This window comes from Acomys russatus, chromosome 21 (assembly GCF_903995435.1).
Source record: "Acomys russatus chromosome 21, mAcoRus1.1, whole genome shotgun sequence".
NCBI classification, from domain to species: Eukaryota; Metazoa; Chordata; class Mammalia; order Rodentia; family Muridae; genus Acomys; species Acomys russatus.
Window position 1 is genome coordinate 50,922,084 of NC_067157.1, and position 22,121 is coordinate 50,944,204.

The 22,121-nt window shown below is 46.2% G+C and overlaps 1 protein-coding gene and 1 long non-coding RNA gene across 4 annotated transcripts in view; one reads left to right on the plus strand and one right to left on the minus strand.

Moving 5' to 3' along the window:
- The window catches only part of Zdhhc14 (zinc finger DHHC-type palmitoyltransferase 14), a 244,616-nt gene that overhangs the window by 75,412 nt on the left and 147,083 nt on the right, over window positions 1-22,121 (plus strand). The window lies entirely within an intron of this gene.
- On the minus strand, window positions 19,517-20,130 carry LOC127205308 (uncharacterized). The gene is made up of 3 exons (XR_007832604.1): window positions 19,816-20,130; window positions 19,696-19,755; window positions 19,517-19,665 (listed from the first exon to the last, which is right to left on the minus strand). It is a non-coding gene; the product is annotated as an uncharacterized LOC127205308 (long non-coding RNA).

The window sequence follows — 22,121 nt, forward strand, 5'->3', positions numbered from 1 at the left end:
GTTGTGAGCCTAGCCTTTAACAGCTGAGCCATCTCTCCAGCCCGATGATGACGATGATGATGACGATGACAATGGTGATGGTTGAAGAAGGGTCTCATGTATCCTAGACTGGCCCTGAATGTACTATATAGCTGAGAATCTGGTCCTCTTGTCTCTACCTTTGGAGCTCTGGGATTCCAGGTGTGTGATTCCATTTCTAGTTTATATTCAGTGCTGGAAATCAACCGCACATCTTTGTCCACGCAAGATAAGCATTCTGCCAACGAGTTACAGCCAGCCCAAGGGTTCTCTAAAGTTGCATGCTTGCTACTGGCCCAGTGTGACAGCTGTGGGTACTGCTGGGAAATATCTGCACGCCCCATCCACCCCCACTCCCGGATGTAATGGGGACGTGCTATCTTCTTGGCTCATCTCTTATCCCTTTGAAGTCAGTCTCTTCCCTTCCGCTGGCTCCTGGTGAGTGCCAGTCTGCTGTCAGTGTAAGGCGGCCCTTTCTGGACTTCTGCATGGATGAAATTACCTAGCTCAAAGTCTACATCGCCTCTGCTTTCGTTTCCTTGCATTCACTTTTCTTGCCAGTTTTGTTGTTTCAGTGTTTGGGGGCATGAACTAGTCTCCCTCTGAGTGGGATCAGATGACGCTAATTTCCCACTTCTGACTCATCACTGGTTCTAGAAATCCATTCAAAACATTAGGAACCTCAGCAAGCCACTGTGCCGGCCCCACATCCCAGCATCCATGGGCTTTGGAGGCAGGCGAGGTTTGTGTGGGAGCTTCCTGCTTCTAAGCTATAGCTTCTGCAACTGATGTCCTTACTGTCAGGTGAGGACCATACCGACACCTGATCACGGAGGTGCCTTGAGGACTAGCTGAGGTTTCACACCCTAAGCAGGTGACAGCTTCTAGCAGCTCATGAGAGATTAGTAACCACAATGGTGCCAAAGGCCCAGCCCTACTTTCTGTCTTATTAGAGGTCTATGCCAGGCACTGAGGAGCTGAGATTAAGTAAGTTACCAATTTATAGTATTTTTAAGCCAAACTAATTTCTAGATTTTTTTTCCCCTAAGAGATTTGGGTCTTTCCTCATAGTGCTTTGGAGACACATATGATAACAACTCAAGTAAATATTTATAAATGTTAGCAAACCTGTTTTTAAAGAGGGATAACTTGGAATCCATGAGATATAGTGAGCTAAGACTTAATAAGAAGTTGTGGGGCTGAAGAAGAGGCTGGCTCAGTGGCTAAGATCAGTTATTGTTCTTGTCATAAATCTGAGTCTGGTTTCCAGCACCTATTTGAGGTATCCCACACCACCAATAACTCCAGCTCCAAGGAATCTGATGCAGTCTTGCACTGAGGTGTGTGTGTGTGTGTGTGTGTGTGTGTGTGAGAGAGAGAGAGAGAGAGAGAGAGAGAGAGAGAGAGAGAGAGAGAGAGAGAGAGAGAGAGAGAGAGAACATACACAAATAAAAATAAATCAGTTTAAAAAATTTAAAAGTTCACTAAGTTCTTTCATGTACTTAGTAAATTCCTCAACAGTCAATATTCTTTTCCTGTGCTTCTTTTTGAAAGGTTTTCTTTGCATTCTGACGGGTCTAGAACTGGCTAACCTAGCTGTAAGTGAATCAATTCTGTTTCCTTAAAAATAAACAACAACTAAGCAAGCTCCTAAAACAGCTCCCATATTTTCTGAACGTTTGTTGATGCCTTTTGACAACTGGACTTCAGTGTTCTTCCTTATGTCAACAGGTAAATACTAACTGGGCAAGACAGACATGCAGACAGGGACAAACTGTGAATAGCCTCTGCCTCTCATATGCTACCTACAGGGATGTGGGGTCAGATCTCCTCAAACCTATGCCTGTAATTGACATTTTCTTTTCCCTTATTTGTAATTCACAGTGTCATGTATCTATTCACATTAAAACACTTCAAGGTGTTTGTTTTGTTTTGTTCTCCAATTTCTTCCCAATGTGGAAGAACCTTTGATGTGAAAAATCCAGTATTGTGTCTGCCTCTGCTGCAGACATTGCTGAGTCCTCTGTGGACAGAATCTGACCCGATCTATTGTTGAGGTGAGCTGTTAAGACAGATGGGCTATGATGTGTGTGCCATGCTTTGACTCCAAAGAAACCAGCTCATCTTTGAAGTGATCTTGACAGATGCTGACCCTTGGTGCATCTCCCTTTGATAAATTTAGCACAAATCAATGCCCGAAATAGTAACAATTTTTTGAGGTGTGAGAAGTGGCAAATAGAAGAGTAAATGACCTTTGCGTTTTCCAGGGGTGGGATGTGTGTCGAGAGCGTGAAAGGTGGAATCTGGACTTTATTGTTCACATCAAAAGCAGAATGGGGCCCTTGACTGTGGGCAGCGAGCCCCACCTCCTACCGTGAGGCACACAGTAGGTCCTCTACTGAATGAATATTGATGTAACTAGTGTCTGTCCAGCAAGCATAATTTGCCAATAAATGAATGTATGACTCCTTGGATGATATAGTAAACAACTGTGGGATGCAGGAAAAAGAGTTATCTAAGAACACTTGGCTTAGGTAATTCAAACTAATTTCTTTAGGGTAATAGAAGAAATCATGCAGAAATCAGAAACAACCATTTTTTCATCCTTAGACTCCCTCCAGGGCTTGGTTTTTGAATAATAATCTTTGCTGATAACATGCTTTTGAGGGGAAGCAAGAAATGGGTCAAGAGAAAGAAAGGGCCTGCTGGTCTTGAATGAGCACAGAGATTGATAGATGATGCTGGAAATATTCGGATCCCGCGTGTCCTGATAAATATGAAGGAAGAGGGGTTGGGCCTGTTGGTGCTGGATCATCCTTGCCCGGCACCAAGAGCTTGGCACTGAATTCCGAGACCAAAATGATAGAGACCCATAGCTCCTCCTTCTAGCCAGACTTGACCTTGGCGCAGAGTTACACACACTCTGACTAAAGCCACCTACCAGCTGCACTTCTGATTTCTTGATGCATTTAGGATTTTCCTGTAACTAGACTCACCTGAGAGGACCTGAGTGTGTCCATGTGTCACCTAACTCACTAGTGTTAGGAGTCATTCTTTGGGAAACACAAGATGATTCCTCCACTACAAGCTGAGATCTGTCATCTTCATTCAAACACTTTTATCCCAGGCAATCATATCTATGAAGTAGATCTCCCTACCTCTCTCTCCCTCTCTCTCTCTCACTTTTGTTCTCTCTCCCTCTCTCCCCCCTCTCTATTTGTGTGTGTGTGTGTGTGTTCGTGTGTGTGTGTGTGTGTGTGTGTGTGTGTGTGTGTGTGCATGCGTGCACGTGCATGCACTTTCTATGTTCTGGTAACAAAATTACAATTCTTTTATTTTAAATACTCAGGGCCTTAAGCTAATTTTAAAACATTTTTGTTTATCCTTTGTCTGTTTTGCATATTATGTGTACAATATATTCTGGTTATATCCACTATCTCTAACTTCTCTTAGGCACTCCCAACTATTTTCTCTTTTTCTTCCCTTAATAACCCACTGAGCCCTTATAAATGCTGCTCGTAGGCACATGGGTGGAGAGCCATCCTGTAGAGCGTATGCAATTCAGGAGCCCACATCCCTGAAGGAAAACCTACTCTTTCTCCCCCAGAGCCATCAGCTACCAATAGTTCCTCATCTAGGGGTGGGAACTCATTCATCCTGGGGCTTTGATTGGCTCGATCCTGTGCCAGTCTTGTACAGACAGCCAGAGCTGCTGATGCTTAAATACAGTAGCCTGCATGTTTTGTACCACTCTATAACTTTGGGCTATGTTTTGGTAGGGCTGTGATACCTTAACTTCTTGTAGTGTCAAGGAAATTTGGGCTTAGATTTTATGGCCTAGATGCTTGGGCACTTCTCACAGAGATCATAGAATATGGGGCATGTTCTTTCTAATGGAGATCCCATGATGACCCTGCAGAGGAGACGAAGCACACAGCACTTTTTTTCCCCTTCCCTTCTGCTGGTGGTGTTTCTTTTTGTACATGACAGAAATCTCCTGCCCTGCAAAGCTCCAGTTCTAAGCTGGACTTATTTAGGACCACAGTGGGTGTTACTGATCTCGGAACCCGCAGGTTCTTCAGAAAGGAATCCCTAAGGGATCCCTCCTTTTCATGTAGTCTCTTTACATTCAAAAGATCCCCTGTCCGCATGCTTCATTTATTTTTAAATGTTACCAAGTCTGAGTGGCAGGTTATCAACATGCAGGAAAGCTGGCGGCCTGAAGGTCCCCTTCTTCGTCATACAACGAAGCTTCCAGTACCTGTAAGCCGGTTGCTTTTCCTCTTCTTTTAGGCTCCTCTGAAGCTACGTCTCCTGAGGGCTTGAGTTCTCAGACTCATGTCACTTGATGTTGAGGATTTTCTCCCCCCCCCCCCCCCGTGTGTGTGTGTGTGTGTGTGTGTGTGTGTGTGTATGTGTATGTGGGTCATATGAATGTCAGAGGATATCAGATGTTCCTCAGATACTGTCCAGGTAAATTTTTTTTTTTTTTGAGACCAACATTGAGACAAGAGGTTCTCAGAACAAGGATTGCCACCGGACCTGTGGGGCACAGAAACCAGCATTTGAACTACACACTAACCTTATCCCTACAGAGACCATGCATCTTGCAAAGTTGCTGGCTATCACTTGCCTACATTTTCAAGATCACCCACCCAAGATAGCCACACTACCTCCAGCCATGTACAGCCACCCAACACGGAAAGGGGACAAAGGACTAGTGTAAAGCTGGTGAGCCACCCATCCATGCCCTCTGTGTGCACCGCCTACTTACCTTTCGTTGGCACCTTCTCGATTGTTGCTGTGTCTGGATGCGCTCTGCTCTGACTTCCAAGAGTCGTACTCTGTTATTTCTCTCCAGACTTGATAGAAACATGCTTTGCTCTTTAATTTTGGGAGCCTATTAGCTGCAAAATGGAGCCATAAAAGAAAGAACAGGAATGCACTGAAGAGATGAGTGATTTCTTGAGAGCCTTCTGTGCATCTTCAGACGTAAACTAACACAACTGGGGAAGCAGAGACAAGTGTTCTCCTGTCACTCTGGGAAGCCTCTGAGAACTTTCACTTTTCTTCACACTGACAGAATTGCTCAACAGTATCTGCCGACCCAGTGTTCTGGGTTTTTTGTTGTTGTTGTTTGTTTGTTTGTTTGTTTTAAATCTACCTTATGTACATGAGTGTTTTGTCTGTATGTGTGACTGCACCATGGGTATGCATAGTGCCTGCAGAGGCAAGAACAGACCATTAGCTCCCCTGGGACCAGAGTTAGAGATGGTTGTGAGCTATATGTGGGTACTGGGAATTGAACCCAGGTCCTTTGGAAAAGCAGCCGGTGCTCTTAGCCACTGAACCATCACTCCAACTCCTGCTTTCTTTTGTCAGTGCCATCTTTGATGCTGGTGTAATTTCACATGGGCTCTTGGCCACAGCACAGGTACAATATTGGTTTTGGTGTGACCAGAAGGTACCCCTCCTGTGGGTGCCTTTGGTGTCTATAGAAATGTTTTGCTGATTATTTGGGACAGACAGTAGCCTCAATTTAGGTCTCACCACTTATTTTGGGGGATATTGTGTGTGTGTGTGTGTGTGTGTGTGTGTGTGTGTGTGTGTGTGTGTGTGTACAGGTACACATGGGTATGGATACATGTGCATATGGAATCTGGAGATTGACTTCAGGTGTTTTCCTCTAGTGATCCCCACTTTATTTTATGAGATGGTCTCATTGGACCTGGAAGTCACTAGGATTGTCTAGACTAGCTGAAAGTCTGGTCTTCACTATGTGTCTTCAGGAGCCAAAACAACCAGCTGTAGTCTTTCTGTAGGAATGTTCTAGATGTCTGACACCGTTGTGGAGTAGTGTGCCTGGCTACTATACCAACAGTCTTTTTGGTCAAGCAAGCAAACAAGGGTCCAACACCTGCCGGTTGGGGAAATCAACCTGCTTCAGCTTATTTAAAGGAAAATGAACTTCACACGGAGTGTGTGCCGATCATTTAAACCATCCACTTGACACAACCTAGGATAATCTGAGAAGGGAGTCTTTTAAATATTTACTTTTAATTAAGTGTATATATGTCTCCATGTGTACATGTGTGTTCAGGTGCCCGAGGGAGGCAGAGGTCTTGGATCTCTGGAACTGGAGTTCCAGGCAGTTGTGAGCCACCAGTGTAGGTGTTGAACTCATGGCCTCAGGTCCTCTCCTAGAGCAGTCCACATTCTTAACCACGGAGCCTTGTCTCCAGCCCAAGAAAACAGGTCTTAATGAGGAATTGTCTACATCACTTTGGCTTGTGGGTGTGGCTCTGGGGGACTGTCTTGACTGTTAGTTAAGGTGAGAAGACCCACCCACACTTCAGTTTTAGGGCCCCCACGCTGTATAAGAATGAAGAGAGACAGCTAAATTTAAGCCTCAAGCAAAGATCCAGGACTTTATTCCCTTCGCGCTCTTGACGGTGGATATGATGCTTTCGTTACCTTAGCTCCCTGCAAATGACAGATAGCAACCTGTAGTTGTAAGCCAAATAAACCCTTCTGCCCCATGTTGCCTTTTGTCAGGATATCTTATTGCAGCAACAGAGACGAAACCACAACAGTAGCTGTTTCCAATCCAAACTTAAAGGGCCCAGTGTTAACACTAATAGTGACTTTGATAAATCTAAATGGCGCTTTAGCAGGGAGGTCAGTCACTGTGTCTTAGGTAGATGGACTGGACTGAGGCACTGAAAAGGAGACAAAGACAGGGAAGGAAGCGGTCTGGATTCTGATGTGGCAGAGGCATGGGGCACCTGCTGGGCTGGCATGCCTTGTCACCTCTCCTTTTCACATTCATGTGAGCCCAGTAGATAGCACATGCGTTTTTTTGTAGTGTGAATTTTCTCAAGGGCAATTTTCTTTTCCTTTCTTTCTTTCTTTCTTTCTTTCTTTTCCTTTTTTTTTTTTTTTTTTTTTTGTGTGTGTGTGTGTGTGGGGGGGGGGGGGGTTACTGCTGGGCCTTGCACTTGAATGGTGTGTTTACTGGTTCGCTAAGATTCAGTGTACTTGAAACCTGCTGTAGGTGCTTTATGACCCTTGACCCTTGCAGCACTCAAAGCACACTCCTCCTGTTAGTCCCTGGCCATCTCTGGCCATTGCCATTTTCTTCATGAGGAATAGAATTGTGATTTTTTTTTTTTTCCTTGCAACCAACTGGAAATACAAGTGGGTCTTATTAAAAAAGAAAATGACTGTGGGACACAGTGTTTCCCCTTAAATAAAGCCCTTAGTCTTTGAGAGGAAATTAGGGAAAGAAATACCTTGGTCCTTTGTGCCTCTGAGCAGTGCCCTCCTGTACTTATGTCAGTGTCAAATGACACACTTTGATTCAGCTGCCTCATGCCAGCCCCACCCCCTTAATTGGCCTGGTAGGGAAAGGAGAGAATTAACAGTAGACTTCAGAGAAAGGTGAGAAGAGAATGGGAGTTTTGCTCTTTTGGGCAAAGGCTTTGGTTTCATTGGAGTGAAATCGTGTTTGTAGGTTGCTGTTCCTGTTAGGAAAACATGTCCTTTGGTTTTTCTTTTTTTAAAGCATTCTTATTGCCATCGCTGGCTCCTCCTGCCCTCCACTTCCCAGGAAGCCACGGGTATAAGCCACCCTAGATCCAAGCAGGGAGCTTGTTAGGATGTGAGCAAAGATGGTTCTAGTAATTTGTCCTCTTGGCCCTTCCAGTTTTGTGACCAAACCCACAAATCCTCTCATGATCTTTCCAGTCGGTTTGCCTTAATCCTGCAAGTGCCAATTATATGGTTGTAGTCCAGCTGGCTCTCTCCTTGCCTGTGCTGAATTGAAAGCCAGTGGGCAGAGATCGCAGACCCAACTCTTAGGTCATTCTCTCCCAAGGCATTTACCTGTGGTCAAGTCACCTTCTGCATGGCGTCATGGGTCCTGTAAAACCGGAAGGAAGTTCACCGTTCACAGAGCTGTGAGTCACTTTGAGTAATGCAATTTATCTGACTGTGCTTTGTGGTCTATCAAGAATTAAACAAAGGCAAAGTGTTCTCACCCCCACCCCCCGTGGCAATTCACACTTCCTCATAGTCCAGGTGTAAGCGGAGAAAATAACCAGTCGTTACAGCTACTCTGTTGGTTCTCTTGGAAGTTTGCCAAGGAAGAGAAGAACTTAAGAATTTGTTTAGCCAAATGGTTGGTGTCCTCCTCTGCCTTAAATCATTGTGAAGTCCAGCTACTATTAGCAATTCATGATGGATGCTGATAAGAATAGGGTTGTAATGGATGCTTGGCTGGTACCTCAGCTGGCTACAGATTAGGATACAGGGGCTATGTGTTTGTTGATTGGGTTGATTGGGAGTCATGTGTTTGACCACAACAGACAGAGATGGAGCCCAGGAGCCATGCTGGGGGTCTGGAGTGGGAGCGTTCACTGGTCTTAGATCTGCTTTGTGCCGGATTAGCCAAGATCACCTGGGAATGTGACTTTCCTGGAAGTGGAATGTCAAACTGGAATTCGTGCTAAGAATTCTAGAGAACTGCCTCCCCTTGATGCTTTAAAATAGATGGCTGTAGGCTGGAGAGATGGCGCTGCAGTTAAGAGGACACACTGCTCCTACAGAGGACATGCTGTACCCACAGAGGACTAGGTTCTGTTCTTAGCACCCACGCGCCAACTCACAACACTCTGAACCTCCAGTTCTAGAGGACCCGGCGCCCTCTTCTGGCCTCCATGGGTATTTCACACACATGACACAAGCACTTTCATATACATGTGAAAATAAAATGAATGCCGAAGACTGTGTTGCCCTTTCTGTCTTTATTTGTGAGCAAGAACATATATGCTGAGTAGCAGTTTTACAACACCCCCCCAGAGCCTTACTATCATTTGAGTGCCTTATCATTGCTTATCTTATAAGCCCAAAATTATAGAGATGGGACTTTCCTGTCAACTGCTGGTAGGCAGTGTTCATCTCAAAAGTTAGTGCTTTTGGCCTTGAGATTGATTGCACTCTGACTGCCACATCTCAATTCCCAACCAAGGTTCTATGGGAATCTGGTTCTTGAGACACCGGGCAACTCTCAGAGATCTAGAGAACTCAGCGTTATTAGCATCTCACTAGTGGGCAACGAGCTGCTACCAGCCCCAGCCCGCAGTTTCTTACGGCTTCTACAGTTTGAGCAAGTGTTGGCCTCCCTGTCTGTGTGACTGCCTGAGGGTGGTCTCTGGGCTCCATGGCACCGAAGGGAAGTTTCTACTGTTGTTTAAGCAAGTTTACAGATACAGATAACCAACCCGGACAATCTGTTTTTAGTAAACAGTGTCTTGTTTAACTGGACAGCTGTGTCAACCATAGTTTTGCAAACATTTGCTTTCTCGAGATAAGAGGAAGGAGATTCAAGTGGAACACGCTGGACTACAAGAAGGCAGGACTAAGTCACATTTTAACCCACTTCGGCTCTACTCTGTCCTGTAGCTCTCAGGCAGAAATCATTATGCTGTGGTGGTGCAAGGCTGCAGCTGGACTGTGCTAGCTGCATGTTAAAACATTAAATGTTTAGAATACAGTTTTCTTTCCTTCTTCAGTGGAGCTGGCCTTTTTTTCTGTCTCAGGGGCAAAGACGGCAAAACAAAACCACAAGCCCAGGTGTGAAGGTTAGTTTGCTGTCCATTTGGTGCAGGTTTGAAGAAGAGACACGGAACCCATGATTCAAGTGCGCACGCGCACACACACACGCACACACACACATACACACACACACACACACACACACACACACACGCACGCACGTCCCATACACTCCACGCTGGTGTTTCTCGTCTTTCTGAGTCAGTATATGTAAGAATCTGGTCACTGACATGTATCTGCTTCCATGGGGGTAGGCAAGAAGGAGGCTTATTCAGGGTAACCTGATATGATTGCTAGCATCGGTTTTCCCTCTTCATAGTTCCCATGGTAATATCTTTTTCATTCAGCTTAGCATTGATCTTGTGGGTTTTAATTAGACTCTAATAGTCCCTAGGAACAGAGAGTGCTCTGATTCGTTAGCACCCTTTTCCATTTAATGTCCATTGATGTCCCAGTTAAATGGTGGAAAACCAATCCTATTGGTGTCTGTTACTTGTTTGATACAGTGACAAGAACACAGGGTATCACGAAGTACAAAATTATATTTAAAAAATAACAGTAGCAAAATTACAGTTATGAAGTAGCAATGAAAATTGCTGGGGGTCAGCACAACATGAGGAACTGTACTAAAGGGTTGTAACATTAGGGTGGTTGAGATACCCTGGACTAGATAAACAGATGCAACCACAGGCCTTTGTGCACTCTCCCCATTTTGGGAGAGACTGCTGCTATGTGGGTCAAGCTGGCCTCAAACTTGTGGTGATTCTCCTGCCTCAGCCTCCTGAATGCTGGCATTACACGTGTGGACCACTGGGCCCAGATCCTACATAATAACTTTCTACAGTGGTTTATTTTCTCAGTAGTCAAAAGATATATATATATATATATATATATATATATATATATATATATATATATATATATATATTTATAATACAGCTGCTACCACAAGGGATGTGCTTCTTGTTTTATTCTTTAAAAATAGTGTCCCTGTGCCTGAAAGGGTCAGGGCCATTGCTTACTCTCAGATTCTCTTAATTCACATGTGAAATTTAGGGATATGTAGGATAAGAGAGTTTGTCCAAGGAATGAATAGTCAACACTAATCATAACATGGAAATGGTGTCCTTTGGCTTTTGGTCCCTCATTTATACATTAGAAGTCCACGAGGCTGATTAATAATGGCACCGAGCCTCACCTAACAATGATGTCATCTCTTCTTGGCCTCACCTTTAGTGCCTTCCCTGCCAGCCTGGAAAAGTATCTTACATGACAGGAGGATGATAATTCTCTGTTTCTGTGCTAGTGAGGGGAGACTCTGAGTCATGTAGAGAAAGGCACCTTCTGATCCATGACAGCAGGATTGGGCAGCTTGGGCTGTGCCCAGGCGCCCCTCTCTCATAACCACCACCCACAAAACAGCATGAGAAGGCTTAGAGTTCAGCAGTTTGTAGCAGAGGTAACTAGAGAGTTTCAGGGTCAGGGCTCCCAGAAGGAGAAAGTTTGGAGAGTCTGGCAGAAGCTACTGAAGCTACTGGCCTATGTACACCTGGGTCAAAAAGGTAGCTGGGCTCTGCTCATTTGGACTGATCCACCCACGCAAAGCTGAGATGTGTTTTAAAAATCTACCCCATGCTCCTTCCAAGGCAATGGAAACACTGCACAAGAAGAGGCAGGAGCAACAACAGCAGCAGCAAAAACCAAAGACAAGGAGGGTAAGAAGGTGTGTGTCAAAAACCTATCTTCTGGCTGTGACATGACCTTTGCACTCATGAGCTTGCTGTAGCTGTGGTTACCCATACAAGACCTGCACAACATTAGGCCCATCAGTACTGCATCATGGAAGTGGAGGAGGACCCGTGGGGCCCCGCCCTCCCTGAGGGACTTTTGACAGTTAATGGTGACTGGGAGAAGTCGCCCAAGCGAGCAACTGTCATTAAACTCTGGGATACACACAGAGAGAAAGAGAGGGAGAGAGAGAATGAGGAAGAAGAAGAAGAAGAAGAAGAAGAAGAAGAAGAAGAAGAAGAAGAAGAAGAAGAAGAAGAAGAAGAAGCAGTAGCAGCAGTAGCAGTAAAAACAAGGTCTGGAGAAGAAGGCTCAGCCAGCAAAGTGCCTACCATACAAGCATGAGGACCTGAGTTCACCAGGCATGGCCACATGTGACTGTACTCCCAGCACTGGCAACACAGAGATGGGAAGGAAGATCCCGGGGACTTGATGACAAGTCTGGCCAAATGGGCAGGTTCATTGAGAGTCCCTGTTTCAAAACCTAAGATGCAGAGAATTGAGGGAGACACCCAGCATTGACCTCTGACATCCACTAACAAGTGCATGCATCGATACACATAGAAGTGTGTGTGTGCGCGCGCGCACACACACACACACACACACACACACACACACACACACGCACACACACACACACACACGCACGCACGTGGGAGAAAAAGCATTCTTCCAGGTCCTGATGACCTGATCCTCATCATTTTTAATAGCAGCTACATTTTGGGTTTGTGGCTAACAGAACTTCCACCTCTACCCTTAAGACTACGAGAATAGTTATTTTGGCCTGGGCATTTGTCTATGTGGAGGCAGAAGTGAAGATGCAGAGGTTGTTACTGGCAGTTAGAGAAGCAGGCATGTGGCCAGTCCCTGAGTGACATCTGGCTCTAACCTGCAGGAGGCACCTGGGTCTGCATCTTCTTGCGGCACTAGCCACGGGGCTGTGGTCTGGGCTCCCAGAAGTTGACATCTGTAGCTCGCAGAAGTCACTCATGAAGCTTGAGATTGCCGTGAATTTGTAAGCATTTGTGCTTTAGAATAACAGAAACCCTGTTGGGTCATCTCTGTCCCACCATGTGACAGTAACAGCCAGAGAGGACCTTATGGGGCCATCTGACAGCTTCATTTCCCTTGGCACCACTCATTGCCAACCCCGTCTTCAAAGCATCTCGGAGCATATTTATAGCTCTGGACTCCTCGGTGCCCTCTGAGATAAGTATCAGGAATTTTCCACTGCTGTGTAGAGTTAGCACTTCCTCAAAAGTACCCTGAATCAGCCTCCGCCAGCTCTGAATGGTCTCCCTGGCTCATGGCTCTCCGAGCAGGTGGGCATGCCATGTCCCCTTCTGAATGTGTTTTTGTTCCGATACCCGGGTGGTCTCCACAAGACAGGTGACCAGTCCTGGCGTATTCTAGGCAGATCCTGTCAGGATTTCAACAATCAAATTGCCAGCAAGACATAAGCCTGCGTGATGTTCTGACCTAGCAGGGAAATCCCTTTATCTCTGTGCTGTTGTAGCTCTGTCTTTGACCACATCAGGAGGACAGCACAGCACAATGCTGGGTTTTCAGCTCTCATGTACGAGGTACAGATTTGGGGATTATATATATATATATTTGGTTATAGATAGAAATTCATCCTCTGGGCTCTGAAGATCTCCCAAGAGCCTTTCTGGAGGATCCAGCTCATCTTTGTTCATTTTTTATTTTATTTTATTTAACTATATGAAAACTGCTGTTTGGGCTTCCTCCTTTCAGCTTTGCTCCGATTTTACTCTTCATACAGGAGTGGAGAAAATGAGTGTTTGGCTTTGAGGCGTCTAGCCTGGTATCCCTGCTGGAAGGACCTGCAGTGACTCTTCCTTCAATCATCACCCGTGAGCTGGGGTTTAGGGGCCCACTGTTGGGTGCTGGGTGCCGAGTTGCTAGGATGGATGTGACTGACACCGCTTAACTGTGGTACTCCCCTGCCTGCTGAGCCATCTTGTTGGTCCTCTGTTCCTACAAGGGAGCTCTCCTAGATCACCCCGGCATTTGTTCTCCTGGAGCTTTAGCTGACTGGGTTCAGGGCAGCAGTTTTTAAGGCTATTCTGTATGATTTTTCATCTGATGCTGTCACCACCAGGCTCTTCGGCCATGGCTTCCTCACTCATAAATCCCACTCCTCAGATGGGAGCATCTGCAGGCGCTTCTCACGCCGTGAGCCTCTCACAGCCAGCTTCTGTTTCCTCCCAGGCTCCAGAACCAGAAACCAGGAAGAGCACGGGGAAGCTTGAGCTAGCTTTGGAGGTGGCAGAACTGCTTTTACCACATTCCCCAGGTCATGCGAGTCACCAAGGCCAGCCCAGGCTCCAACGGACAGCAATTAGATTTTTATCTAACAATGGCAGGAGCCAAGAATTTGTAGCCATTAATCCACCTTCCAGCATTCTTTAAAAAAATAATAATAATAACATTTTCATTTTCTGGTGGAACCAATTTATAACAATAAACAGCAAAAAAATTAGAAACTAACAAACAAACAAAAAAAAAAAACCCCCCAAAACATTCATTTCTCCCATTGTGCTATTCAGTGTCACATTAGCTCCAGAGTATACTAGTTTAATTTAAACCTAAAAATGTGCCCATAGGGGCTGGAGAGATGGCTCAGTGGTTAAGAACACTTGCTATTCCTTGAAAAGGACTGGGGTTCGGTTCCCCGCATCCACACAACAACTCACAACCATCCATAACTCCAGTTCCAAGGGATCTGATGCCCTCTTCTGGCCTCTGCACACACCAGGTATGCACATGGAATTCATCCACACATTCAGGCAAAACACTCATACATAGAAAAGAAATAAGTCCCCTAAAAGTTCCCGTGTTAATGATTTGGTTCCCAGCCAATGGGGATCTTAACCTCACCAATAGTTTAGCCTGTTGGTCAGTTCATAGTTTATGGGAGAATGGAGGGGCCTTGTTTGAAGAAGCAAGTTCATGGGAGGCAAGACTTTGAAGAACGTATCTTGGCTCATCTGTTTCCTGCCAACGTCAAGTGAGAAGTTCTGTTTCATCACATGATCCCCGCCGTGTTATTCTATAGCCAGGAACAACAGAACAAAGTAAACGTGGACTAAACCCTCTGAAACTGTGAGCCAAACTAAGCCTTTCCTGAAGCTAGCGTCTCCTCAGGTGTTTTGCAACAGTGATGAAAAGTGAGGACTAACCTGCTATAAAAACCTCAGTGCGCACATGTGCCAACTTTAAAACTACAGTATGTCAGCTTTGAAGTCCCAACTTATTGTCCCTCATAACAACGATTTTGAGAATCATATCCTAAGAGCCAAGCTTTTGGGAATGGAAAGTCTCAGTGAATGCCGTTAAAGTACCCAAGCCCATGAAAACAACAATCTTTGCCTCAGCAAGGCTTTTTCTGAAGAAACCATGGGGGAAAAAAATGAAAGAAAATCAGACAGACTCCAAAGAGCCCTTCACTCCTGGAGGAGCTGGCACGAACCGTGGCATCTGGATCGTTAATGCATCTTTTTAACAAGAGAGGGAAGAAACAGTTTTGGGAGGCACAGTCTCCCATGCCCTGCCATGCGGCTCTCGTTAAGATGGAATGCACAAAGATATTATTCTCTCCCTGAGGGTACATTGGCTTTGGTGCCTCCACCTCTCTCTGGGAGCCTCACTTGGGCACGTTGAGAATGGCAAGAAGAGAAGCTTCCAGTAGCCTGGCAGGCAGCCCGAGAATTTGTTCTGTCCCGGCCTGCTCCTCTACCACCTGAATGCGTTCCCGGGTACCTGTGTGAATGAGTGTGCCAGCAGTACTGGTTCCCATGGCAACTCAGACCTCAAGCGGCATGCTCTTGGGACAGCTCAGTGCACACTGAGGCGTGGCGTCTGTTCTGTGAGGACAGCAGCCCGTTGAAAGAATGTGAAGCTATTCCTTGAGGCCAGTCACTGCCGCATCCCAGGCTTAGGACTGTGGCTGGCCTATGGTAGGCATTCAGGACGTGTCTGTTGGCTGAGAAGCAGATGCCACAGGTCCCATGTGCTTCTCAGGGGAGGCTGCATGGAATAAGTTACAAAGACCAAAATAGGAAAATTTCAAATAAAACTAAAGCCGATGAGGGAATGAAGCGGTTGCCTGCCCATGAGATAAGTTGATTGTCCAAGTGGCCCAAGGCCCACCAGCCCTGTCTATGGCTTTACTTCCATCCTACTTCTGTTTGAGTCTGGGGACCTCAGAAGGTGCATCTGTACCTATGATTCGGAAACGGGGTTTCCGTTAATTTTGAGGGAAGGAGATCACAAATTTCTCATGCTGCCAGGTTTTGGATTTTGTTTTGTTTTGTTTTGTATTGTTTTGTTTTGTGTAATCCATATACTAATGATTCACGTGGTTAAGGTGGGTGTCGCTGTGTTTGAAGTCATACGATCATCACTGCTACCCAAATTGGACCACTCTCATCATTTCCAAGAGACCCCATACCGACTATCAGTCACTCCCTATACCGCCCTCTGCGGCCCTAGGCAGCCATGAGTCTATTTTGTGTCTTTATTATAGATTTGCCTATTCTAGACATCGCATGTAAGTGGAGTCACACACTAATATGCTCTTTCCTGCCTTACTCCTGTTAGCATGAGCATAGAGTTTTCAGGATCATCCATGTTGGGGGCACAAACCAATACTTCCTTCTTTTTTATGGATGAACAATATTCTGTCCCGTGCATCTATTATATCATGGTCAGTTATTTGATGTCTGGTTTGTCCTCATTGTTCGGATTACTATGAATAACTCCTACAAGATTTTTGATTATTTTAGTTAATAGAACAATATGCTATTATTATTATTATTATTATTATTATTATTATTATTATTATTATTATTATTATTATTATTATTATTATTCCCTTGGGGACAAGAGATGAAAACTTCCCATCTGAAAAGCTAAGATTTTAACAAAAAGGCTGGAAAATTGTAGCTGTTAGAAGAAATGAATGACTTCCGGGTTACAGAATCAAAGGACAGCACGGGGAAGGAACTCTGGAGGAGGGGTTGTTGGGGGAAGAAAGCCGCTCAGGAAGCTTTGCTGGAGGGATTCTGAGGCAGGGTTCCATTTGCACCAGTCTTTCTCTGCCAGCTCATGGAGGAAATTGTAGTCCCGGTATCTGCTTGTGTGCACTGGCCCTGGGCAGTGAGGTGGCAGGGACAACAGCAGCTTCGCATAGTCTCAAGTCCACGTGATGCCGCACATTGACTATGCGACTAAGTAGGAAGACCCAGAAGGCAGCTTCAGCACTCCTCTCAGCTACGGCTTCCTCAGTCAGCTCTTGGGAGTGCCCTGCTGAAGCTGGAGAGTGCCTGTGCCCTGCCCAAATGGAAAACGGAGTGATGAGGCTCCTGCAAGGAGCTGTGTGTCGGTGACACCCTGGTCTTGCCTCTTTGGCCCCCAAGGACTGATCAGGATTTTACAATTATGATCTGATTTAAGGAGAAGCAGAGGGAAGGGTTTTCTCTTTTATTGTAGGGCACAGACTATTGCTGACACCCCACACATATACCTGGACTATGCTGGCAGACACCTGCCCACACACACACCTGAAGTATTGCTGACACCCCTACACATACCTGGGCTATTGCTGACACCTACACCCATATACCTGGGCTATTGCTGGAACCCACACATACACCTGAACTATTGCTGACACCATACCCACACCTAGACTATAGCTGACACCACTCCCATACATAGAATATTGATGACAGCCCACATACACCTGGACTATTGCTGACACCCACACACCTGAACTATTGCTCACACCCATACCCACACACCTATACTATTGCTGACATGGCCGTACACATATCTGGACTATTGCTGACACACCCACACATAGCTTGACTATTGTTGACATCCCCCCTACACAACCTGGACTATTGTCGACACACCACACACACACACACACACCTTGACTATTGTTGACACCCCACACACACAACCTGGACTATTGCTGACACCCACACACATAACTGGACTATTGCTGGCACCCACACAAACACACCTAACCATTAATGATATCCCCACATACACCGGGACTATTGCTGGCACCACCCCAAACCTGGAGTCTTGCTGACACACCAGACACACCTAGACTATTGCTGATACCCACATATACACCTGGGCTGTTGCTGGCACCCTTAGGGATCCCAGGCCTTCTCAGAAGAGGACATCTGATTCCAGGTATATGTCCAGAAGGTATATGCAAACCAGCTTCCCATTTATTTATTTATCTGAGTGAGTCAGAACCAGTCTACGAAAAGGACCCTTACTAACGTGTCATACTCTGAGCCCCTGCCCCAAGGTCGAGGGGAAGATTCAGAAAAGCTCTCTAAGGCAGAGGACAGTATTTACAGTAGAAAGAACCATCCCAGACAGAGGGTTACACTGGAGATGTTTCTCAGCAAGGCTGTATCAGTACTGGGTAGGACTGTCCATCCAGTTGCAGAGTGTCCACTAGTTCCTGTGTTGGTACTTAGTGATAGAATCTTTTCCCCCCAAACACTGGGCAGCAGAAGACCCCATGGACACCCCTGTATTGCTTGAAGGAGGATGTAGGCCCTTGTGGAAACACTAGGCTAGAGGATCTGGAGGGTGTCCCCCGCCCCTCACACACCACAAAGGAACACTTCTGTACCATCTTTTTGTGTGGATTGACACATCCTTAACAGCAGTTCCTCCATATGCCCAGGATAGGAAACAGGAGACAGCACTTGTTCTTACTGAGAGTATGATTTGCAGAGTGAGACACAAAGTGCTAGAAGCCTCCAGTAGACTCAGTGCTGTGTGATGTGTCCCAGCTACCGTGATGGGAAGGGTAACAGGGTCCTACCCCACATGGACATTTGCTTCTGGTCCATGATGGGCTTCTCAACCACTAAGAACCAAAGTTGTGGTCGCATTTTCATGGCTGTGACAGATGCCCAAGAGAAGCAACTTAAGGAGGCAGGATTTATTTTGGTTCAAGCTGTTGGAGGTCACAGTCCATGCTTGGTCAGCATCATCCCTGTGGGCCAGAGGCAAAGGGGAGCCATCAGGGCAGGAAGCATGTCTGAGGACATTTCATGGGGCCCAGGAGAGTCCAGGCACCATCCAAAGGCATGCCCTGCACTGCGACCTACTTTCTCTACTTACGCCCCACCTCCTAAAGTTTCCACACCGCCTTCCACAATAGCACCGCTAGCTGAGGACCAAGCTCTCCACACGTGAAACCGTGGGGGACAGCTTATATTCAAGCCGTAACAGCTGTCATTGTGTCTGGGATAAAAAGTCATTAAAGAATGGAGCGACGCCTATAAAGGGAGATCGGGGACTGCAGATTCTAATGTCCTAAGGAGTCCCCTCTGAGGAAGCGGTATATTTTAGACCAGGCTTTGTCACAAAGAAGATCCTGGTGTGGATAGAGCTGGAGGGGGAGGGGCCTCATCAGAGGGCTTAAGAAGGGGACAGCATGCTGGCCACCCACGTCAGGCTGGCTGCTTGAGAATCGGTAGCCTGTGAAGCTTAAGCCCTGGAGCTTTTGAGTTTTATTTTAAGGAAGCGGGAAAGATGTGAAATTGCCTGAGATTGTTCTGGAGAGCCCCTGTGTGTGAAATGCATTTATAATGGGGGTGCACGACATCTCCCTCTGCCTCTCCAGCTCTGCCCTACACATTTCAGCTTGCTTGCCTTTGGCTTCTAGGCGGGTTGGACCAATGTCGAGCACCAGAAATGGGCTGGGGGCAGGTGAAAAGAAAAGTTGGGAAAGTTGTTTCTCTGCCTCCCTCTGGGCAGCAACTGAGCGGAGGATGGAGTTCTATTCTAGATTTTGGAGCCGAGGTCCATCCTGCTCCAGCAGTCTGCTCTACTCCAGTCGCTTCCTGTTGCTAGTCCCAGGATGCTTAATTGTATCTGCTGGCATCTCTCATTTCTGTTTTCTGCCTTCCTTCTTCAGACCATCCCTAGGCTCCCCCTTTTGAAGTTTCAAGTGTTTCTTTCCAGGACTGCTCCAGGTGAGGAGGGTCAGGTAGGAGATCAATTCAGTCTTTTGCAACAGCTCAGATGAGAGGTGCTGGTCGTGATGCAAGAGAGTGAGGCTGAGGAACTGGGTTCCAGGTATGTTGTGAAGGTTGGCTGTGCCATTGTGAAGGCTGGCCGAGCCTCCCTGGGTGTTCTGAGGGTTACCTTGTATCACTGGGTGTTAATGAAGGTTGACTGTACCTCCCTGGGTGTTGTGAAGATTGACTGTACCTCCCTGTATGTTGTGAAGATTGACTGTACCTCCCTGGGTGTTGTGAAGATTGACTGTACCTCCCTTGGTGTTGTGAAGATTGACTGTACCTCCCTGTATGTTGTGAAGATTGACTGTACCTCCCTGGGTGTTGTGAAGATTGACTGTACCTCCCTGTATGTTGTGAAGATTGACTGTACCTCCCTGGGTGTTGTGAAGGCTGGCTGAGCCTCCCTGGATATTGTGAAGTTTGCCTTGTGTCATTGGGTGTTATAAAGGTTGGCTGTGCCTCCCTGGATGTTGTGAAGATCGACTGTACCTCATTGGGTGTTGTGAAGGTTGACAGTACCTCATTGGGTGTTGTGAAGGCTGACTGAGCCTCCCTGGGTATTGTGAAGGTTGGCTGTGCCATTGTGAAGGCTGACTGAGCCTCCCTGGGTATTGTGAAGGTTGGCTGTGCCATTGTGAAGGCTGACTGAGCCTCCCTGGGTATTGTGAAGGTTGGCTGTGCCATTGTGAAGGCTGACTGAGCCTCCCCGGGTATTGTGAAGGTTGACTAGGATTCACTGGGTATTGACAGTGGCTTCCAGTGCAGTGCTGTCTGACTAGCACAAGCAATGAGAACAGGGACATTTTCATTTCCTGACCTTGCCTTACAGCAGGACCATCTTCTTCTGATGTGGAATCATGTGTGCACATCACTCAGCTGCCCCACTCCTCTGTCTTTGAACTTGGTGATACTGATCTTCAACCATTAGCTGCCTTTCCATGCAGTTTCTGTAATGTTAATGTGTCTTTCGGCACAGCAGCCTTTTAATTGTGCTGTCCAAGTTGCTTTTAATTTATGTCATTGTTTCATGAAAGGAATCCTGCTTCTGTGTCCTGCCAAGATGTCAGGGGCTAATACAAGTCAGCGTGGCCATACCCTGTTGCTTTTCTCCTGCTTCTTTAATTTCACCTTGCAGAATCTGGTCACTCTCGATAATTTTCATCATAATTGAACTTGCTCGATGCATCTAGGTGCACTGCCCATTTGCTGGAACCCAGTAAGGGCAAGGACTTTATCCGTCTTATTTATCGCTTTATTACCAGTGCTTAGACCTGTGTCTGGCACCCGGTAGGGCTCAATAAATATTAATTGGCTAAATATAATAGTAAGTTGGCCACAAAGCATCCTTCTGCAGAGAGCTGACCTACCATTTGCTGTAATGTTTATGTCTGTCCCCATAGCCTTCCAACCAAGGGTACTGGCTGCGGTAGGGGGCATCCCATCAATCGATGCCATGAAAACTGATTTAATAGTGACAAGCACCATTCTAATCCAATGGCCTCTGAAGCCGCCGTGAGACTATGTGCAGGAAGAGAGGATGTGGTTTCCGAGCACGGATCTCCAGGACCTGATTAAGCAAGGCAGTTCTGTCGCCATCATTTTGGAACTGGATTAGCTCGTAACCAGAGGCATTCCCATGGATACTGCCTGACATGATGAGGAAGGCTCGCAGGAAAGTGCGCTGTCTTCTGAGAGCTGAGGTTCCCTGGGAAATCATGTCATAATATAAACTTGGCCTTTCCAAGTAACCATTGGGAGACGCTGGTCCCAGAGTACAGTGATGGCTTCTAGCAGGCGCTCAGACCATTGTAGGCTCTGCATTTCATCTGCTGTTCTCTCTCCAGACAATCGCCCTAGCAGTCAAGTGGATCCACACTCTCTCCACAACCCTTCGGCGCTGTGGCTTAATTGGCCTGAGCTGTTGCTCTTAGTGTGAACATTTCACTCTGTCGCCAAGCCTGAATTTGGCGATACCTAATGATCTTGAAAGCAAATCCAGGTGAGAGGAGTCTGTCCCTGAGACCCGAGCCTGCGTAGCATGCTGACTGCAGTGGTAATCACATTTCCTCTCTGTCGGCTTACCAAATACAGTGTGAGGTTATAAAGGAGAAAAGCAAATCCCAGCCCTTCTTTAATCAACTCACTGTTTAGAATTTTTTTCCCCCTGCTTGGGCTCTGTGAGCCTTGCATACAAGTCCAGTTCTTGTGGGCACTTGCTGTGGCAGCCAGTCTCCCAGGCAGCATCTGACTAGGTACCTTGGGCACTGTGCTATTTTTCCATGGAGTTCATCCTCATAAGAGAAATGTTTTTAAATTAATCTGAAAACTGTCTTGAACTTCATCTCTCATTGTCCAAAATGTGACATACTCTCTTTTATATGAAGCCACAGTGGGAAATACCAGGTTGGATGTGAAGTCACAGTGACAACGATGATGGGCCCTAGCTGAGACAGGACAACCATTTCCTGGTCATTACCAGTTCATTCCTGGGCCCTCGGCTCTGTGGGCGATCTTTATCGCTTCTTCCAAAATTACATATAATGAAGAGGTTTGGGAAATTTGATCATGAGTAAACCTTTTTAGTTTCTTGTTTAGCTTCCATGTAGCTTCCACTTA